The sequence below is a fragment of the Lagenorhynchus albirostris genome, chromosome 14 (genome assembly GCF_949774975.1).
Source record: "Lagenorhynchus albirostris chromosome 14, mLagAlb1.1, whole genome shotgun sequence".
Lineage (NCBI taxonomy): Eukaryota > Metazoa > Chordata > Mammalia > Artiodactyla > Delphinidae > Lagenorhynchus > Lagenorhynchus albirostris.
In genome coordinates, this window is record NC_083108.1 from 4,160,886 (window position 1) to 4,184,972 (window position 24,087).

Below are 24,087 nucleotides of genomic sequence, written 5' to 3' on the forward strand. Positions count from 1 at the left end.
AAAAAGTTATTATAGAACTAAAACTTAACTCTCTGCTAGAAATACATACTAAATTTTAAAAAAATAGACATGGATTTTATATATAAATATATATATGTAACATGAATATATATCTATAACATGAAAATGCACATTACAATGGCACTAAATTCTAAGCAGAAAGCTTGCATACAGATTAATATACTGCAATACCTGAAAACCAGAAGAAATAGCTGCATTTAAATTCACTGGTTCATTTTCTCACTTGAGTAGACGAACAGGGACCAAACCAATGATTTTAGTTCTTTAGTCACTGTCTTCACTGTCAGTTAGTAAGAAAGATAAAGCAACACCTCAGTATCACATTCCCTGCCCCTTAGTTGATCCCACACTTCAATCATGAAATGAGTTTGAGAAAATGTCATTTTATTAAACATTTAAGGGACTGTAAAAGAGAAAATGAATAGCCTTCATGAAGCTTCCTTAAAAACATGGTAATTATTTGGAGAGGTTTTTTAAAAATGATATGTTTACCATGTCTGCAATACAAGCAAAAAAAAAAAAAATGTACTTAAGTGCCCAGAAGGTATCAATAACTAAAACAAGCAAAAAGTATTACCTGACATGCTATCTTATTTTACATACAAATCAGATCACTTAATTCAATTTTGTTGACATAGATATGAAATGGACAGGAATCAGGAGCCAGTGCATAGTGCACCATTCTTCTGCATATATAGAGTACAACACAATTTAATTACGTCGTGCGAGTATTTAAAACAATTTAGACCTCATTCAGAAGCATCAGACTAAAATGGCTCTCTTGATAAGCAAAAAAATTTTACTATTGTAACTTTAAGTGTAAAAGGGGCTTGCAAACATTTTTGTTAATTACGTATTACAGCTGTCCTTCATAAAGTTACTAATAGCTGAAAGGCAACAGAATCTATTTGCATATATACATGAAAGGCATGGCATGTGCAAAAATATGATTTTAATTAGCATTCTATGATATGAAGGGCTACAAATCAAATTGGCATGTTATAAGATTCTTACCATTAAACACTGAATTCATCTGGACGTGTTTGCACAAACAGGCAACACAAGACTATAAAGTACTGTGGCCTTATGGAAGAGACGTGTGTCAAAAGCCAAGACAAAAATGTGAATGCTCCTTTTCATGTCTGGTCTATTTTGGTTATTTTCATATAATATTAGGGAACCTCAGTTTTGAGGCTAAAATAATATGTTTGTATTTTTTTAATGACTGAGTCCATTATTCAAGTAATGCATTTGTATAACACTAAAAATAGCATTCATTCTTTTCTCTACACTGAGTAACAATTATGGACAACACATGCTTTACAACTATAAATAACCAATCATACCACCAATCCATAAAATGAAAAAATGATTATTACATACAAAGAATCAAACTGTGATGATGTTAAGTGCTTAACAAAAATTACAGTATAAGATATTCTATATTTGTTTCTGTTTGATTTGAACAAAATAAATAATATTTTTCATTTCCTTAAAAAAGAATACAGCAATAACAACAGTCCACTGAAGTCATAACTTCCCTACTGTCCTCTATTTTCCTATAATTAAAAAAACATAAAGCTAATAGCAAAGAGCAAAGGTTAAGAACCCAGAGTTGCAAAGCACAGCTTATTTATATGACCAAGTATAATTTAAGAGATCTGAGCTTAGAAACCACAGTGTAGCTTTTAAAAGACAAAAATTTTATTAATTAAAATGTTTCAGGTTTAAGAAGTAAAACAAAAATATTACACTGCACAGGGGAACAAACTAAAGTACACAGAGAAGGAAAGCTTCTTCTTATAATTTAACATTCTGACATAATCTGCTGGATGTCTATAATACTAAATTATCTACAGGAATAACAATTTTTTATTATTATGGGGAAGAATTTACAATACTAAAACACAGCTCAATTGTAGTCAAATGCAAAATATTTATTCATCCAAAACCCGACATAAAGTAACTATAAATTCTTTTAATTTGGTCTAACTGAAGTATGCGTAGTGTAAAAGTCTCAACATCATCTGCAGTGAAACAATATAAGCCAAGCATGACCGACTAAAATAAACTTCCCAACCTCCATGGATAATAAGATTGCCAGTAATTTGTGTTTACTGAACGGAGACTATCCTTCACTGCCACCATAAGAGTATTAATATTTTAACATAATAATGGTTGTTTTGGAAAGTTTATAATCTAGATACCACCAGAAATAAAACAAAAATAATCCTGAATCTGAAAAGCTATACAACTGAAATGCCTTGCTCCCAATGAGCACACGTGACTTAACACTTTGCTTGTTTCCATTCATTCACTGGTGACTATGTACCAGCCATGGGCAGGTTCTGCATGTAGGATGCAAAATCAGACGGTTAAAGTCGCGTCTTCACGGAGCCTCCCTTCTATAACCTGTGGCTTCTCATCAGGACGAAGCAGCAGCACTCAGCCTGCCACGCTCCCGCACGGACTCCCCTAATCATGTGTACACAAGCTAATGCGTATGCTAAAAGCAGGACCTACCCTAGACAGGAACGGTCTAGGCAACTGTGGTACACAGGTGATCAAACAAAGAGAAGTCCCTGCCTCGGAAACCGTAAAACCTAGTGAGGGAAACAGATGACAAGAACAAAAGCTACAATACAGAGCATCTTAAAGAGTGAAGAAAAGTGGTGGGAGAAAAAACAAAATAGAGAAGGAAGAGCTGAAACCTCAGCAGGGGATCAGCATTTTACATTTGGGTGGCTCAGGACTGCAGTGGCGAGCTGGGTATTCCACCAAGCAGGGGGCAGCAGGCCACAGAAGGAAGGGCAGCCACGGAGCCCTGGGGCACGAGCCCGTGGGGCCGTCCGCAGTGGAATGCGGAGCAGAGGAGGGACGAAGTGGTGGCCGGGCACTGGGGGAGGTACCAAGCTCCTAGGCCACACAGTCTGGGCTGGCACTGAGTGAGAAGGAAAGCGTCGCAGGCGTCTGAACGGAGGACAGATGTGCGGGACTCGCGTTTTAATAGAGTCCTCTAGCTGTTCTGTTTAGCACAGACTGCGGGGGCAGGGGAAGGGGGCGGTGCGGGGACACAGAGAGAGGGAGGAACTAACTGGCCCTTGCAATAATCCAGGCAGAGGTGACAGTGCTTTGGACCGAGGGCCGGCGGTAGAGAAGAGATCTGGTCAAATTCTAGACACGTATTTGTGATTAGAACCAAACATTTCCCTAGGGACTGCACATGGAGTCTGGAGGAGAGGAGTCAAAGACAACATCAAAGATTTCAGCCCGGGAAAAACTGAGCTGGTCTGAAGGAGAACATCATTTTAGGACATGTTCAATGAGGAAGCCCACTGACATCCAAGACGGGTCTCTAACAGGAGGCTGAATCTACTGGTCTTGAGTTCAAGGGCAAGATTCACGCTAGAAATATATACTCCAAAGCTATCCATCTGGCAAGTGCCTAACAATCTAAAGGAACACCTTGAAATAATAAAAAGTAGTATTGTTTAAAGTATGATTGATTTCCAAGTATCTATAACTGCCTGAAACAGCATCATTTGAAATTGTTTTTGGTGTCAAAAGAACAACACAACAGTAGCATTTGCAAACTAGCTACAGATTTCTACTTTTTAGTACAAACATTTCAGATTTGAACTCCTAATTTTAAAATAATTTTTCTTACACTATATGGAGATAGAATACAAACCTCTTCCTTCAGCCCCTCAGATTTTCTCACTGCAGAATTATTTCACTTGTGAGTCACGAAAGATTATCTGACTCACCTATGAAAGCAAATACAATACAAAACCGTGACTACAGAGAACAGGATGTGAAAAGCAGGAGACACCCAGAGCCACAGCACCCTTGCACTCCCGCCTCACACAGTGCAAGGCAGGGTGCTCAACTCAGGGGCCAAAAGTCAGGTTTGCACAGGCTGTACTTCTCCTGAACTCAAGGCAAGAGAAGCAGCAGCAGCAACAGCAGCTTCCCTGAATTTTTATGTTGTTTTGTTTCCCTCATCTGTCGAATAAGGTCAGATGCTCCTGAAAGACAGGCCTATAAGATACAATATCCAACTCCTCAAAAATTTCTGATGATCAGGTCCATGTAGGCACTATAGGTTACAGGAAAGAAAGTGCATTTGCTGCTAAGAAGTTAAAATCTAAACACAATAAGTTAAAAGAAAATTTCTAAGAACTCATTACTATCTGACTATGATGCGTGCACAGTCACTTATCCTTTTAGTCTTAATGAGGGATCTGTAGTAATCCACCCATTTCTCCCAGCTGGTCCCCCTCTACACCAGTGCCACACACCTCGCAAACAGCTTGTCAGAGCACAGGGGCCACAGAGTGAAAAGCTGAGTGGACCAAACAAGAATATAATTGACAGTTTTTCATCACTGCTGAAGAAGCAGAAAATTTTAAAAAACAACAGCAAGCTGCAAGGTTAGCCGGCCAAGGCTACCTGAGGAACAAGAAACAAAGCCCTCGCAAGCAGACGCTTGTGGCCGTGTTCTTGGTCAAGGCTGGTTAACTCCTCAGGTTGGGTTGACCATGCAGCATTTGTCCCCCTGGTAGCACTTCAAGTACAAGTGAGAACAGGTGACTCCTGTCAGGGCTCTGCCATTTACGGCTCCTGTAACTTTGAGAATTTTAAGAACACTCTCCGAGTAGCAGTTTCCTCAGTTGAAACATGAGGAAAGCAATACTTCATAGGAGTTTTGTGAGAGTTAAATAAAACAACATAAACACAATGTGGCATAAGGAGCAGATAAAGACAACTTAATAAATAATAGCTAGTATTAGTACTGCTATTTTTAGAATAGTGTCCGTGACACAGTTACATCTAGAAAAAAAATAGTTTAAGGATTTCAACTCTGAAAGCCTCCATTCCTTTGAGCCAGTTCAGATAGCATCTTAACTGATATGCAGAACAACTTAAATGAAATTTCAGCAGATGCAGCAAGACTACCTAGAAAATCAAGATGCAAAGATCTGACAAGTCTACCACGTCAAACAACAGTGCCTACCTATGTGAAAGCCACTGACCCGAGATGTAAATTCGATACCCATTTCTGTTTACACTAATCCCCAAGAAGGCGGCTGGGGCCAGGAAAGAATAATGCACTCCACAACTGAGCGATAGCAACAAGCAAAGAATAATGGACCATCACACACATCCAAATGTCCAGCAACCCAAGGTTCTGTTTTGTCCCTCTTGATAGTTTTGAATTTGAATGGTAAAAATAAAAATTTTAACTAACTTGGAGAAAAAAATGGCCTGAATGAGTGAAAACTCTAAACTTTGAATTTTGATATATCTTTAAAAGAAACTCATATTTGGTTTTTTCAAAGTGTTTATACATATATTCTAAATCCTAGAATCTCATAAGAAAGCAAATCTACACAAAAACTGCATCACCAATAATCCTGTGTCTGCTGTCAGAACTTCAGAGACAGCCCTATAAAAGAGCCCACCGTTCTGAGCTTTGCGTAATCAAGTCACGCTTTGGACCTACTCCTCCACCACAATCCCTTCACTTTCCCTTCTGGCCTCTACAAAAGGCCCTCACCTTCCTACCAGGTGCACAACTCAGGGTTCCTAGTAATCCTCCAGGTGCTAATATAGATGCAGCAGACACTCGGGAAGAATACCTCACAGGTGATACCCAACCTTCTTCCCTCTGAAGTAAGATGGAGCCAAGATGGTATTGACAGTTAAGGAGTATAACTCTGGAAATAAACTCCCTGGGTTTCCATCCCTGGGCCACCATTAATTCTCTCTGTAAACTGAGACCTGTTATTTAACGAGGTGCCTTTGGTTCCTTCTCACATAAGATGGAATGGTGGTCATGAGGGTTACATGATTAATGCCTGGTGCCTGACACACTCTTAGCCTCATATAAACCTTTGCCACTTTTAGCGGTTGAGCACCCCAGGCTCGAAGGTTCAAGAAATAATGAACACCCCCAATATTCTACCTCATTCCCACTGGCCAGTGCCTCTCGAGTACTGGGCACCACGTTAGCAGGAAGAGCATGCCTACCCTTCTGTGAATCTGTATAGGAACACTATGTTCACAGGAACTACAATGCCATTCAGTGTGATTCAATTCAAACACTAATTAAAAGATTCACATGTTTTAATAAGCAAGCACCAGGGACCCAAAAATAAATAGCATTCAGACCTAACCAAGGAACAGACAGGAGAAGGATGAACGACGATAGAACAGCATCAGGCGCAATGACTGAGGTAGCAGGTACGGAGAGAGCAAACAGCAGGAGCTTCTAGAAAAGTTCCAACGAAGTCTGGGAGCAGAATGGTTAAACTGGCTTGTGGGCACAGATTCCAGGCGCATGGAACAGGACGTACAGTTTGGAACAAAATAACAGAGAAAGGTCAAGAAACATTGCTAGAGAATTAAGTGAAAATTTGAGACAACAAAGAAAACAAGCAGAATTCTCATTGTGAAGGGTCTTATAAATCATGCCAAAAACTTCAGATTTTATCCAGATTCTCAACATTGCCAAATATCCTACAGATGACTGTTCCGCAGAATGTTAACAGTGATGTTACCCAAAGACGTAGGGATGGGGGGTGGTATGGAATAAGACTGGACAGGCCCAGATCAGAGGAGTAAACACTGCAGACTTCAAGTCAGGGCGGCGCTGGGCACCAAGCGAGGGAGGAGGACTGGACCACTTTCTCTACACCTGCTCACCACTAAGTACCTTCCTCAGAGCAGATCTATGCACATCTCCTAGAACTGCGTCTTCAGGATTTAGAAAATGCCGCCGTAGAGTCAGAGGAATTTTGAGACTGGGACATAAAAATGACTGGCTCACACTTCATATGGCACAGGTTTTGCAGTCAAGCAGCACTGAGATCAGATCCTGAGTCTACCACTTACCATATGGGTGATCCTGCACAATTCTTTAAATCACACGAATCCTCTGCTCCCTAATTTGTAGTGTGGGGATCATCACACTTACCTCAGAAAGTTATAAAAATGCATTACTTGGCACAGTGGCTGTTACACGGTCATCATTCAAGTTTTAGATACACAAAAATATATTATCTATAATGTGATTTGACTTTTGGAGCAAATGCCCCTTGTTATTAAAAATATATAGAAATTGCTACCATTTTGCTTGATATGTCTGTTTTATGATTAATAAGGTATTACCACTCTGAAAACGTCCTTAAATGAATAGATTATTTTTATACTATAGTTTTACAATAATTTCAATTATTTAATGGTATCGGTATAAAAGAGAGATGAATTATAGATTTTCAGTATTGCAGTAAGTGTGCATTTCTCCTACTGACTCTACATCACAAGAGCAATGGCTTCTGAAAGATGTCCACCTCCACATCTCGTGAAACCTGTTAGGTTACGTGGCATGCAAATGGAACTACGGTCACTGAACAGCTGGCTTTAAAATAAGAAAACTATTCTGGAGTATCTGGGTGGACTCAATGTAATCTGTGTCCTTAGAAGTGGAAGAGGCAGACAGAAGAAAGGAGGCAGAGAAAGGGGGATGACTCTGAGGGCAGGGTCACAGAGATGCTATGCTGCTCAGCTGGAAGGTGAAGAATTGGACCAGGAGCCAAGGAATGCACGTGGCCGCTAGAAGCGGACACTGCGTGAATATCCTGCTTCCTAACAACCAGCTCCCAGCGGCTGCGGGGCTCACTGACGAAGCTTACCCATCTCAGTGATTACAAGGAGTGCTGCAGGATGGCAGTGTTCTAATTCTATCACGCCTTCGACATTTATTAGCTGGCATTCTTCTATAAAGAACCTCAGGATTTTGCCCTTGTCTGTCCCATCTGCTCTCTCTAGCTCTCTTTCAAGAGCACTTTAAATGGACTCTGGGATTTTCACTTTTATGCCATGCTTCATAATCAATTATCATAACTATGCTTTGTAATTCTCATACTATCCCCAAATTGGCCACTGGAAGCCCCTTAAAGCTGGCTTCTATGTCCTTTTGACATCACTCCTCTTAGCGTGCAGGCTCTTCCTTACTTTCTAGCAGAAGATGTTCCAGGCTCACCATGTCCTTCCCCTGCTGTAGACCTGGATCAGCCCTGGTTTCTTAGAGTAAGGAGTGGTATTTACAAGGCAAGACCTAGATGCTAGCTATGACAGCTGCTGTTTGGAATATCACTGGGTCCAAGCCCTCTCAATATACAAAGGTAGGAAATAAATCAACGAACACAAATAAATAACCATATGGCAGGCAGGAAAGGAAACAGAGAGGATCTCAACTGTAATGGCCACACTTGGTACATGAGCATTCGTCGTAACAATCAATCATATCTTTTCATTATTCTACAATACTTTGTAGTATATTTTCAAGTGGTATACAAATACATTTCTGTAAACAAATCATATTTTATCCATAGAAGCAAAACTTTCTATCCAGATAATTCTTTTCTGTGAATCATTAAGGTGTAAACATACTGCTCACTATTACTTTCTTAAACTCTAATAACTTGGCTTCTGGTGCGAGTTCTTCTAACCCATTTCTGAGCACTTCCTGCTTCTCACTGTTGTCGATTCTGGTTTCTCCTCTCATCCTCTTACGGTGACACTTTTTTTATTCGTATACAGTCTTATTTCAAAGGTATAGTTCAATTCCTGGGCTTCAGTGCATAACCTCTTTTTGAGTGACGGACATCTCCACCCACGGCCTTTGCAAGGGCCCTTCTTCTTGTCTGAATTGCTGATACCTTAAAACATATCCAACACTCAGTCATGATCTTCCCTCACTAAGGGGCTGCTCCAGACCTCCCTAATTCTGCCAACTGTACCAGCTTCCCAATTTAATAATCATATTCTCGTGTTTATAAGTCATCAATTGCTTCTTCACAACTGCTCCCTCTCAAGACCGTACTTCTCTCTCTACTATAATTACGCTAGACCAAACCATTTTATTGAAGTGCTATAGCTTCAAGATGCTCTCCATTACAGTTCACCCTATATACCGCCATCACCCAATCTTCCTATAAGTATGTTCCTACTGCAGCTTAGCTCATAAACACTTTATGCTTCCCTGTCTGAACTGAATGAAGCACCAAGTCCTAAGCAAACACATTAGTCTTCAATAGTCATTCTGGACCAGTTATTCCAACTTCTGGACGTACCCTCAAGAAAGAACCTTAAATGAAGGCCAAAAAAAACAGTCCAACAAAAAAATGAAAACACCCTAAGTGTGCAATAGTAGTGGCATTATTAGAATATTATGCATCAATAAAAGATACAGAATGTTTCTCAGGAGATATTAGATTTAAAAGGGAGAAAAGTACTACATACAATGTAATCCCATGTATATATATGTATGTGCATTTTTGTTTTCTCACATATACACATACAAATATATATAAAGAAAAGCAAATACCAGGCAAATTCGCTCTGATATGAGATCTAGTTTTAGATTATTTATATTCTTTGTTTTTCTATAATAAGTAAAAATTTTTGAAGCAAAATGATGCTTCATATTTTACACAGCACGTTTTATGTTTCCTCAATGGCTCCGCATAACCGAATGAGTAAGTGGTGGAGGCATTATCAGCTCAACCCGAGAGAAGAGGGAATTGAGGCTCAGAGAAGATAAGTGACTTTGACTTTTTCAAGAAAATGTGGCAAAGGAGCTGAAAATGCAAAAGTAGGATTCATGCCTGGTGACCTTTATATAGAGCTCTTCCCACCATTCCACACCCCCTGACTAATGAAAGATTATACCCTCATGGAAAACAAGAAAAAAGAAAAACTACAGAAATAAAAGGGTTCACAAATAAAATCATTACAGTATATTCAACGCTGTTCTAAATGAGTACGAACCTTTCTAAACTAATGAGTGAAAAACCAAGTAGCTGATATTGGACAGATTTTTTTTTAATTCACCAAGATTAGAAAACTGCTCATAATATTTAAAAAGAAAATATTTATCATATGTTGAAGGTACAAACTAAAAATTAATGACCTGTGAAACAGGTCAGACAAAAATAAATATGTACAGTCAGTTAACAAGTATAATTATGCTTAGAAATAAATATAAAGATGCTGATCATTATTAAATGAACACCCAATTGAGATAAACTGCATTGGTTTTATTATCAACAAAAATCAAGATAAAATATTTTACCCTCAAAGTGTTGGAAATCGAGATCATGCTAATATTAGTGTGATAACGTAAAATACGTTGTACAATGTTTTAAAAACCTAAGTGAAGCACTAAACTTTCATTTACGTAATACATAAAATAAAATACATTATATATCATCGTCAACATATTTGAAAGCAGCTTCCAATTACACTGTTCAACCATGACTTCATGGAAAAATTTTTCTCATCCACTTATCTTACCTATAAATGAGCACATTAACTTACAGGAACACAGAAAAACCTGAAGTTCAAATGAATTCTAATCTGTCCAAAAATTTACCTTGCAAATAAAGGAAAAATCTACAATTCCGTGATATTTGTTTACTCCAAATTCAGAAGTTAACAGGTATTAAATAATACTTAAAAACTACATTTCTCAAACTCTTTCACCAAATCATTGCTAGGCCAGACCAAGTATGTCTTCCATTGTTTCTGAAGTATCTTAAGGCATAATTTCTCAGAATGCTATTGCCTTTTTTGGTTATAATCACCACATAGAACCGACTACTTCCACATTTGAAATGTTTATCCTTGTAATTTTACATAAAGAAACTCCCTTCAAAAACAAATTATCAACATCCCAAAATTTAGAATTACCAAGAATCCTTTAAAATTATAATTTTAATTTTCCTATATGGCTCTGCTTCTCCATGAAAATAAATGCTATTATGTTTATTGAAAATCCCCATGGAGAAACAAAACTTGGAAATTTTTGTTCATTCACAAGAAACAAAAACTTTTCTAAGTGTCACATGTCTCCTGAGAGTAAGCATTCTGTGTCCAAAAACTAGCAGTGAGCTTTTAGATTTTATAAAATGTTAGCGAGAGCAATCAGAAACAGCCTTCTGAGAAAACTATGAGGTAGTGGCACAAACACAAACATACTCACACACCATTTCCTGCACTACAAAAAGGAGGAAGGGGAGACCTTCAGCAAGTTACTACTCCTTATTTCTAGAGCTGATCTTGTCAATTAATGCAATTATTAGTATTGTCAGAACTATAAATATTACACCCCCAAAACCTTAATATTACATTGTAGACTTCCAAATATTAACTACATTCTTAACAATAATGAAAGCAATCACATATTCAGGTATTTTTTTTGTTTTGCTTGTTTGTACAGAGGGAGATTGCCAACCTCTGTTCTGAGTGTTTACATCTACCAACTTAGTTAACCCTTAAAACAACCTAACTGATGGATGAAAAGCATGAGGAGCTTTAAATATACTTTAAGTAACTTAATCTACTTTAAGCAACTCCTCTGAGGTTGCACAGCTAGTGAATGGCAGAGCTGTGATCTGAACACAGGTTGTCTGATCAGAGCCCATATACCGTACTTGATCACTAAATCGTTCTTTCACTCTTCACCTTATAAATTATAATTAAGGTATTAGGCCTTATTTCAGGTGTCTGCTGCATTAGTTTGTTTGCTTTTTTAACTAAAAAGTCTCCTGCCAAAACAAGTAAGGAAATAAATAATGTAAGTGTATTTTATTTCTGAGTTCAAGAAACAACACGGGTTAAGCAGGATATTTTTTAAATGCTGAAATGGAGAGGCAAAAAGCTGGTCTAATCTAGGGTCTGAAATTAACAGTAACTTGACCTTGGTTCAGATCATAACAATGAAACATAAGGCAAAATGAAATCACTGATACCTAAATTTTGAAAAAAGATACAATGAGTTTAGTAAACAACTGTATTAGTGACAAACTACAGAATAAGGATTTCCATAACCAGTGAAATGATACGTAGAAGGGGAAGCAAAAATTAACACTGTTAGACATGTTCAAACGGTCCCAGTGTGACAAGGAAGGAAGGAAGGAAGGAAGAGGTGAGACAGAAGACTCTGAACGTGAGCTATATGCACTGAAAACCTTCCCAAGGAGCCCTTTACCTGGAGCTACCTAAACCCCTCTGAAGGTGGCAAACAAGGGTGGGAGCTCCGGTTACTGTTAGATATAATCCTGGGAAAGGAAACTGTTAATACGGTCAACAGAAATCCGAATACATGCAGCACCCTAGGGAAAAGTGCAGTCCAAGGCCCAGAGTGCAGCCTGGGGCTGAGTCCAGCCATACCGTGACCGGATGAGGACACCACCTCTCCTCCCCAGGGCTGCTGTGACATGACATGACAGGAAGTGTGGCAGGGCTTCTGGGAGTGCCAGGAGCAAGCGAGCCCTCAGGAACTGTCAGCTGACTTTACAGTGATGATGAAGACTAGGGTTCCTCCTAGAACAGGAGGAAGAAGAGGACCTAGCACAAGCACTGGAGCTTTGCACGGTGCATGGGACTCCCTGAATCCCCAGGTCTTCCTTCTAGGATGTGAAGATTTCCTCATAGGGCTATGCAAGGGGTAAAAAATAAAAACTAAGAAAGTATACCATTTTGGAGAGTGAATACTACGTGTCAAATAGAGTAATAAACATTTGCCAAGGATTATCAGATATATGGCATTACTGACCTCACTTTCCAAATAAGAAATTGGGGTATAATGAAATTGAATACAGCAATGGAAATATTTCTGTAAAACAGTATATAGAAACCTATAGTAAAGTACCTAGATACTGCAAGAAATGCAGTAAGTCTCAAAAAATGATTGCTATTAATAAATTAAGAGTCTCTTCCTATCCAAGCATATAATTCTGGTATTGTCTTTATTGATTAAATGTGCAAGAGCTATAATACACGAGGGTGTTTATGTCAAGGAGTAAAACAGCAATCAATAAATTCACTAAAAAAGGGATTTCCATTTTTACATGTGATTTGTCTTCAAATTTCTTCCGGGATATTTTGTGTAAACTGACAATACAATAACATGAAATTCAGGCACGTCAGGGCGGGGGTGGTGACCACTCCCTCGTTCCTGTCCTGTCCGAGAGGAAACTGGAAATGGCTGAGCCCACAGGGGCCAGCAGTTGCTTCAAAGCCTCACACATGATCTAACACTCAGTAAGAAATATTCTTTGGTAATTTCCATTAGAGAAGGAGCCCGTGTGAAGTGCTAAACTGTCCAAAAGCACTATTTCCAAGACTTCGTAAAGGCACTTGTGGTTTAATGGCAATTTTGAGTTGGGGGACTTTTGAATGTATTACTTTCAAAATATTATTTGGCTAACAAGAATATTCAAGTTGCAATTTGTGTGAAAATGAATTGAAACTAGTCATACCAATTCAATATGTTTATCCAAACCAATGTTTTTTGAGCTATTTATAAATAAGAGCCAAAAACTGAGATCTCAGAATGATATAATCTACTTTTGAACTCACTTGGCATGAACACACCATCATGAGATATGTGCAGATAAGGGTAATCTGTATCTTACATCAAGGTTCACACATAGTTAAGATAAATATCTTTTGAGGAACATAATTAAGCAAAAAATTAGAACACAATAGAATGCATTTAATAATAAAATTTTATAGAACAGAATTTAACCTTTATTTAATGATTCATCAAGCATATCAAAAACATGGAGTGTTTCAGGGAGATAATCATCATCATCAATTACTGCTGCATTGAAGAGATGCAGAAGTGTCAATTAATAAGAGTTCTGGGTGACTTACTTTCCCATAACAATTTATAATAAAATGAACTAAGTGAACCAACTGAAATAAGAAACACTCAGAAATTTTTTAAATAATAATAAATTCAGGATTATTTCCTTTCCCTTTTTTAATCCCCTTATCTAAAATAAGATGTGTTAACAATGTTACTTTTACAACTCATTATTTCAGCCACAGACAGCAAAGAGAAAATGTGAATTAGACAGAAGAAGAATGAATATCCCTCAAAGATGAAAACTGGCTTGTGTGTCCTCTGCAAGGGATGGGTCAAGGTTGACTGTCTACTGGACTGTGCATCACATTAGGTAGAAGCAGAGCATCCTTTCTGTCTAGATGAGATATTAAATGCAGATGAAGACGATGTACACTGGTGCAAATTCGGCAAGGGTAGGGTCCTGGGGCTCTGCAACATGATGACACGGATAGACCAAACCACACTTCCCGGAATTCCATGCCCGAGAGGTACCCATGTGGGGACTGCCAGGAGAGAGTCTGGTGAGACATACAGAGGGCACAAGTGGAGCCACGGCTCATGGGTATTGTCATTTATCCCCAGGATCACCTGACTGTCGTAAGGCAACAACAAACTCTACTCCCCACAACCAGGGGCCTCGTCAGCCTCCCTGACTCCTGGTACAGCTGCATATGCTTAAGCAACAGAGAAAGAGGCCAGCTGCTGCAAAAACCACCACCAGCCCTCCTGGCCCCCAACGTCAGAGACAGGGAAAACATTCAGGGGATTCCATCTGTCCTCCAGGGCTCCAGCTCATGCTTGTGGGTTCCATCTTACCCTTGTTCCCCCTAATGTACATGCTTCCTCACTTCTCAACAGCCTACCCTGTACATTTCAACCTCCAACATCAGATGCAATGACAACACCTTACAGAGACTGGTTGAAAAGCTCCCATTGAGGTGTAAGACCAAATCCCTGTAAGGAATCCCTTAACTTTATTCACAACACACACACACACACACACACACACACACACACAGTAATATACATCACAGTGATTCCAAATGCCTGACTGATCAGAAGTTACAAGACGGAGTGATAGAGATTTACCCTTCCCCAAGTGAAACAACTAAAAAATTAACAACATACATGAAATAACAATTTTTAAGACACAGGACATCAGGCCAAGAAAGTGATCTGAGAGAGACAGCTGTCAGACAGTGTAACGAGGTGGGGGAAGGCAGCTGGAGAGAAGCAGAGTCCCTGACTTGATACGAAATGAGACGGCATAAAAACCAAGCAGCTGGAATTCACAGGACAGAGTACAGAGAAGAGAGACCCTACACATACAGAGAACTGAAGATCTGCAGGGGGAAGGCGTGGAGCATTCAGCTAATTATTGATCAAGCTGATGTATGAAGAAACTACACAATGGCAATGTAGGAACACACAGAAAAGATCAGAAGGAACAGCACACCTCAGTGCTCACACAGAAGCACTTTCTGCAAGCCTGTGCAGAAAGGTCAGCCTCAGTAGTAGAGAACAATTAGCCACAAACTAAGCACTGTTAGAATCTGCTCAAAAGTAAAGCACAAAATGTGAAACTTTTTTCAGCTGAGTTAACTGCATCCCAGAACAAGGTTCAAGAATATGTACTGAAACGCAAAATAAATATTAGCAACAGAGTAAAATTCGTAACAACTAGAATAAAATGAAAAATTACCACTCAGGGAAGTAAGAAAATATGACTCACATAAGGAGAAAAATTAATCAACTACAACCAACCCGAAACAGACAGGATGTTAAAATTAGCAGACAAGGATATTAAAACTTACTATAGATGAATACCAAATGATCAAAAAGATAAGAGAGATGGAAGTCATAAAAAATGCAAAGCAAACATCTAAAGCTAAAACCTATAATGGGAGAGATGTATTCACTAGATGAGAATAATAACAGTTTTGACATGCAGAATAGAGGACAAGAAGAAATCAGGATAGAAATTTTTTTAAAAATTAAAGCACAGAGAAAAAGAATTTTTAAAAAATGAAAACAGAATTAGTTGTCAATTTTAAGCAACGTAACTGCAATGTCTAAAAATGCAACTGGAAGAGAGAAATAATTTTAGGAATCGTGACCAAAAATCTTCCAAATTAAATGAAAATTATAAACCCACAGGTACAAACAGCCCAACAAACTACAAATAAAGCAAACATAAAGAAAACCAATGATAAAGAGAAAATCTTAAAAGTAGCCAGAGAAAAAGAAACATATTATATACAGAGGACCAAAGGATAACAGTAGATTTACAGACACAATGCGAGTAAAGAATGAAGACCAAAAGAAATGGTAATTATTTTCATTTAATACCTTACAGCATTTACAAAGAACATCTCACAGTGCATTACAAGTCTAAATGTAAAATCTAAAACTATAACTCTTCTGGGGGAAAATACAAAAGAAAATCTTTGTGATCTTGAACTATGTAGGCAAAGATTTCTTTTTTTTTTCTTTACAAATAAAAGGGAAACCATGATTTGACTAAATATGCTTTATTTTAGTATTTACGTCTATTCTTTTTTAATTTTATTTATTTTTATTTATTTACTTTTTATCCAACATTTCTTGGATATTACAGTTAAAGCAAAATCCAAAAAAGAAGAAATATATGAATTTAATAATATCAAAATATTAAAATTCTCCTCTTCTAAAGAGAATAAAGCCACAGACGGGGAAAAAAATATTTGCATATCACATATTTGATAAAGGACTTGTATATTAAAACACAAAAATTGAAAAAGTCAACATGGCACCCTGATTATTAAGTAAAAAAATTTTTTTTAATAAAATAATTTCTATTTCAACATAGAAGCTGTTGGATAGTAATACACTGGAAGTAGTACAGCATTGAAATTAAGTTGGTAAGATGGCGGAAGAGTAAGACACAGAGATCACCTTCCTCCCCACAGATACACCAGAAATACATCTACACCTAGAACAACTCCTACAGAACACCTACTGAATGCTGGCAGAAGACCTCAGATCTCCCAAAAGGCAAGAAAGTCCTCACATACCTGGGTAGGGCAAAAGAAAAAAGAATAAACAGAGACAAAAGGATAGGAACGGGACCTGCACCAGTGGGAGGGAGCTGTGAAGGAGGAAAGGTTTCCACACACGAGGAAGCCCCTTCGCGGGTGGAGACTGCGGATGGCGGAGGGGGTAAAATTCGGAGCCGCGGAGGAGAGCACAGCAACAGGTGCGGAGGGCAAAGCGGGGAGATTCCCGCACAGAGGATCGGTGCCGACCGGCACTCACCAGCCCGAGAGGCTTGTCTGCTCACCCGCCGGAGCGGGCGGGGCTGCGAGCTGAGGCTCGGGCTTTGGTCGGAGCGCAGGGAGAGGACTGGCGGCATGAACACAGCCTGCAGGGGGATAGTGCTCCACGGCTGGCCGGGAGGGAGTCCGGGGAAAAGTCTGGACCTGCCGAAGAGGCAAGAGACTTTTTCTTCCCTCTTTGTTTCCTGGTGTCCGAGGAGAGGGGATTAAGAGCGCTGCTTAAAGGAGCTCCAGAGGTGGGCGCGAGCCACGGCTAAAAGCGCGGACCCCAGAGACGGGCATGAGACTCTAAGGCTGCTGCTGCTGCCGCCACCAAGGGGCCTGTGTGCGAGCACAGGTCACTCTCCACACCTCCCCTGTGCAGCCCGCCACTGCCAGGGTCCCGGGATCCAGGGACAACTTCCCCGGGAGAACGCACGGTGCACCTCAGGCTGGTGAAACGTCACGCCGGCCTCTGCCGTCACACGCTCGCCACGCACTCCATGTCCCTCCCTCCCCCCGGCCTGAGTGAGCCAGAGCCCCCGAGTCAGCGGCTCCTTTAACTCCATCCTTTCTGAGCGAACAACAGATGCCCTCCAGCGACCTACACGCAGAAGTGGGGCCAAATCCAAAGCTGAGCCCCGGGATCTGTGAGAACAAAGAAGAAAAGGGAAATCTCTCCCATCAGCCTCAGGAGCAGTGGATTAAAGCTCCACAATCAACTTGATGTACCCTGAATCTGTGGAGTACATGAATAGACAACAAATCATCCCAAATTGAGGAGGTGGACTTTGAGACCAAGATTTATGATTTTTTTCCCCTTTTCCTCTTTTTGTGAGTGTGTATGTGTATGCTTCTGTGTGAGATTTTGTCTGTATAGCTTTGCTTCCACCATCTGTCCTAGGGTTCTATCCGACTTTTTTTTTATTGTTTTCTTTTTATTTCTTTAAAAAAATTTTTTTTTCTTAATAATTTTTTATCTTAAAAACTTTATTTTATTTTATCTTACTTTATTTTATTTTATCGTCTTTTTTCTTTCCTTCCTTCCCTCCCTCTCAGCCTCCCTCCCTTCTTTCCTTCTTCCTTTCTTCCTTCCTTCCTTCCTTTTCTTTCTTTCCTTCCTTCCTTCCTTTCTTTCCTTTCTTTCTTTCTTTCTTTCTAATTTTTCTCCCTTTTATTCTGAGTTGTGTGGATGAAAGGCTCTTGGTGCTGCAGCCAGGAGCACTGCTGTGCCTCTGAGGTGGAAGAGCCAACTTCAGGACACTGGTCCACAAGAGACCTCCCAGCTCCACGTAATATCAAACGGCGAAAATCTCCCAGAGATCTCCATCTCAACACCAGCACCCAGCTTCACTCAACGACCAGCAAGCTACAGTGCTGGACACCCTATGCCAAACAACTAGCAAGACAGGAACACAACCCCACCCATTAGCAGAGAGGCTGCCTAAAATCATAGTAAGTCCATAGACACCCCAAAACACACCACCAGACGTGGACCTGCCCACCAGAAAGACAAGATCCAGCCTCATCCACCAGAACACAGGCACTAGTCCCCTCCATCAGGAAGCCTACACAACCCACTGAACCAACTATAGCCACTGGGGACAGGCACCAAAAACAACGGGAACTACGAACCTGCAGCCTGCAAAAAGGAGACCCCAAACACAGTAAGATAAGCAAAATGAGAAGACAGAAAAACACACGGCAGATGAAGAAGCAAGATAAAAACCCACCAGACATAACAAATGAAGAGGAAATAGGCAGTCTACCTGAAAAAGAATTCAGAATAATGATAGTAAAGATGATCAAAAATCGTGGAAACAGAATGGAGAAAATACAAGAAATGTTTAACAAGGACCTAGAACTAAAGAGCACACAAACAATCATGAACAACACAATAAATGAAATTAAAAATTCTCTAGAAGGGATCAATAGCAGAATAACTGAGGCAGAAGAACGGATAAATGACCTGGAAGATAAAATAGTGGAAATAACTACTGCAGAGCAGAATAAAGAAAAAAGAATGAAAAGAATTGAGGACAGTCTCAGAGACCTCTGAGACAATATTAAACGTACCAACATTTGAATTATAGGGGTCCCAGAAGAAGAAGAGAAAAAAAAAGTGACTGAGAAAATATTTGAAGAGATTATAGTTGAAAACTTCCCTAATATGGGAAAGGAAATAGTTAATCAAGTCAAGGAAGCGCAGAGAGTCCCATACAGGGTACATACAAGGGGAAACACGCCAAGACACATATTAATCAAACTATCAAAAATTAAATACAAAGAAAACATATTAAAAGCAGCAAGGGAAAAACAACAAATAACACACAAGGGAATCCCCATAAGGTTAACAGCTGATCTTTCAGCAGAAACTCTGCAAGCCAGAAGGGACTGGCAGGACATATTTAAAGTGATGAAGGAGAAAAACCTGCAACCAAGATTACTCTACCCAGCAAGGATCTCATTCAGATTTGATGGAGAAATTAAAACCTTTACAGACAAGCAAAAGCTGAGAGAGTTCAGCACCACCAAACCAGCTTTACAACAAATGCTAAAGGAACTTCTCTAAGCAAGAAACACAAGAGAAGGAAAAGACCTACAATAATGAACCCAGAACAATTAAGAAAATGGGACTAGGAACATACATATCGATAATTACCTTAAATGTAAATGGACTAAATGCTCCCACCAAAAGACACAGACTGGCTGAATGGATACAAACACAAGACCCATATATATGCTGTCTACAAGAGACCCACTTCAGACCTAGAGACACATACAGACTGAACATAAGGGGATGGAAAAAGATATTCCATGCAAATGGAAACCGAAAGAAAGCTGGAGTAGCAATTCTCATGTCAGAAAAAAATACACTTTAAAATAAAGACTATTAGAAGAGACAAAGAAGGACACTACATAATGATCAAGGGATCTATCAAAGAAGAAGATATAACAATTGTAAATATTTATGCACCCAACATAGGAGCACCTCAATACATAAGGCAAATACTAACAGCCATAAAAGGGGAAATCGACAGTAACACATTCATAGTAGGGGACTGTAACACCCCACCTTCACCCATGGACAGATCATCCAAAATGAAAATAAATAAGGAAACACAAGCTTTAAATGATACATTAAACAAGATGGACTTAATTGATATTTACAGGACATTCCATCCAAAAACAACAGAATACACATTTTTCTCAAGTGCTCATGGAACATTCTCCAGGATACATCATATCTTGGGTCACAAATCAAGCCTTGGTAAATTTAAGAAAATTGAAATTGTATCAAGTATCTTTTCCGACCACAACACTATGAGACGAGATATCAATGACAGGAAAAGATCTGTTAAAAATACAAACACATGGAGGCTAAACAATAGACTACTTAATAACGAAGTGATCACTGAAGAAATCAAAGAGGAAATAAAAAAATACCTAGAAACAAATGACAGTGGAGACACGACGACCCAAAACCTATGGGATGCAGCAAAAGTAGTTCTAAGAGGGAAGTTTATAGCAATAAAATCCTACCTTAAGAAACAGGAAACATCTCAAATAAACAACCTAACCTTGCACCTAAAGAAATTAGAGAAAGAACAAAAAACCCCCAAAGTTAGCAGAAGGAAAGAAATCATAAACATCAGATCAGAAATAAATGAAAAAGGAATGAAGGAAATGATAGCAAACATCAATAAAACTAAAAGCTGGTTCTTTGAGAAGATAAACAAAATTGATAAACCATTAGCCAGACTCATCAAGAAAAAAAGGGACAAGACTCAAATCAATAGAATTAGAAATGAAAAAGGAGAAGTAACAACTGACACTGCAGAAATACAAAAGATCATGAGAGATTACTACAAGCAACTCTATGCCAGTAAAATGGACAACCTGGAAGAAATGCACAGATTCTCAGAAATGCACAACCTGCCAAGAGTGAATCAGGAAGAAATAGAAAATATAAACAGACCAATCACAAGCACTGAAATTGAAACTGTGATTAAAAATCATCCAACAAACAAAAGCCCAGGACCAGATGGCTTCACAGGAGAATTCTATCAAACATTTAGAGACGAGCTAACACCTATCCTTCTCAAACTCTTCCAAAATATAGCAGAGGGAGGAACGCTCCCAAACTCATTCTACGAGGCCACCATCACCTTGATACCAAAACCAGACAAGGATATCACAAAGAGAGAAAACTACAGGCCAATATCACTGATGAACATAGATGCAAAAATCCTCAACAAAATACTAGCAAACAGAACCCAACAGCACATTAAAAGGATCATACACCATGATCAAGTGGGGTTTATTCCAGGAATGCAAGGATTCTTCAATATACGCAAATCAATCAACATGATACACCATATTAACAAATTGAAGGAGAAAAACCATATGATCATCTCAATACATGCAGAGAAAGCTTTCGACAAAATTCAACACCCATTTATGATAAAAACCCTGCAGAATGTAGGCATAGAGGGAACTTTCCTCAACATAATAAAGGCCATATATGACAAACCCACAGCCAACATCGTCCTCAATGGTGAAAAACTGAAAGCATTTCCACTAAGATCAGGAACAAGACAAGGTTGCCCACTCTCATCACTCTGATTCAACATCGTTTTGGAAGTTTTAGCCACAGCAATCAGAGAAGAAAAGGAATCCAAATCGGAAAAGAAGAAGTAAAGCTGTCACTGTTTGCAGATGACATGATACTATACATAGAGAATCCTAAAGATGCTACCAGAAAAACTACTAGAGCTAATCAATGAATTTGGTAAAGTAGCAGGATACAAAATTAATGCACAGAAATCTCTGGCATTCCTATACACTAATGATGAAAAATCTGAAAGTGAAATCAAGAAAACACTCCCATTTACCATTGCAACACAAAGAAGAAAATATCTAGGAATAAACCTACCTAAGGAGGCAAAAGACCTGTATGCTGAAAATTATAAGACACTGATGAAAGAAATTAAAGATGATACAAACAGATGGAGAGATATACCATGTTCTTGGATTGGAAGAATCAACATTGTAAAAATGACTATACTACCCAAAGCAATCTACAGATTCAATGCAATCCCTATCAAACTACCACTGGCATTTTTCACAGAACTAGAACAAAACCTTTCACAATTTTTATGGAAACAAAAAAGACCCCAAATAGCCAAAGCAATCTTGAGAACGAAAAACGGAGCTGGAGGAATCAGGCTCCCTGACTTCAGACTATACTACAAAGCTACAGTAATCAAGACAGTATGGTACTGGCACAGAAACAGAAATATAGATCAATGGAACAGGATAGAAATCCCAGAGATAAACCCAGGCACATATGGTCACCTTATCTTTGATAAAGGAGGCAGGAATGTACAGTGGAGAAAGGACAGCCTCTTCAATAAGTGGTGCTGGGAAAACTGGACAGCTACATGTAAAAGTATGAGATTAGATCACTCCCTAACCCCTACACAAAAATAGGCTCAAAATGGATTAAAGACCTAAATGTAAGGCCAGAAACTATCAAACTCTTAGAGGAAAACATAGGCAGAATACTCTATGACATAAATCACAGCAGGATCCTTGTTGACCCACCTCCTAGATAAATGGAAATGAAAACAAAACTAAACAAATGGGACCTCATGAAACTTAAAAGCTTTTGCACAGCACAGGAAACCATAAACAAGACCAAAAGACAACCCTCAGAATGGGAGGAAATATTTGCAAATGAAGCAACTAACAAAGGATTAATCTCCAAAATTTATAAGCAGCTCATGCAGCTCAGTAACAAAGAAACAAACAACCCAATCCAAAAATGGACAGAAGAACTAAATAGACATTTCTCCGAAGAAGATATACAGACTGCCAACAAACACATGAAAGAATTCTCAACATCATTAATCATTAGAGAAATGCAAATCAAAACTACAATGAGATATCATCTCACACCAGTCAGAATGGCCATCATCCAGAAATCTAGAAACAATAAATGCTGGAGAGGGTGTGGAGAAAAGGGAACACTCTTGCACTGCTGGTGGGAATGTGAATTGGTACAGCCACTATGGAGAACAGTATGGAGGTTCCTTAAGAAACTACAAATAGAACTACCATATGACCCAGCAATCCCACTACTGGGCATATACCCTGAGAAAACCATAATTCAAAAAGAGTCACATACCAAAATGTTTATTGCAGCTATATTTACAATAGCCAGGAGATGGAAACAACCTAAATGTCCATCGTCAGATGAATGGATAAACAAGATATGGCACATATATACAATGGAATATTACTCAGCCATAAAAAGAAACGAAATTGAGCTATTTGTAATGAGGTGGATAGACCTAGAGTCTGTCATACACAGTGAAGTAAGTCAGAAAGAGAAAGACAAATACCGTATGCTAACACACATATATGGAATTTAAGGGAAAAAAATGTCATGAAGAACCTAGGGGTAAGACAGAAATAAAGACACAGACCTATTATACAGTGGACTTGAGGATATGGGGAGGGGGAAGGGTAAGCTGTGAGAAAGTGAGAGAGTGGCATGGACATATATACACTACCAAACGTAAAATAGATAGCTAGTGGGAAGCAGCCGCATAGCACAGGGAGATCAGCTCAGTGCCTTGTGACCACCTAGAGGGGTGGGATAGGGAGGGTGGGAGGGAGGGAGACACAAGAGGGAAGAGATATGGGAACATATGTATAACTGATTCACTTTGTTATAAAGCAGAAACTAACACACCATTGTAAAGCAATTATACTCCAATAAAGATGTAAAAAAAAATAAAGGAAAGAAATTAAGTTGGTATTCATCAAAACTAGATTGTTTTAACTTGAGATACTAATTCTCAACTACAAGGTAAATATACATATATGTGTGTATACATATATGAATAAATATAATAGTTATATATGTTACATACTATACATACACACACAATTAATATATGTGTGCAAAGAAGGTATGCATGCAAGTAAACTCAAACGTGTTACATGTATACATATATTATATGTATGTATGCATACAGAAAAGGAATTAAAAGGGTAAACAGG

At 38.9% G+C, this 24,087-nt stretch overlaps 1 protein-coding gene across 2 annotated transcripts in view; it reads right to left on the reverse strand.

The window, feature by feature from the left end:
* The window catches only part of ZNF407 (zinc finger protein 407), a 425,669-nt gene that overhangs the window by 270,217 nt on the left and 131,365 nt on the right, over positions 1-24,087 (reverse strand). The window lies entirely within an intron of this gene.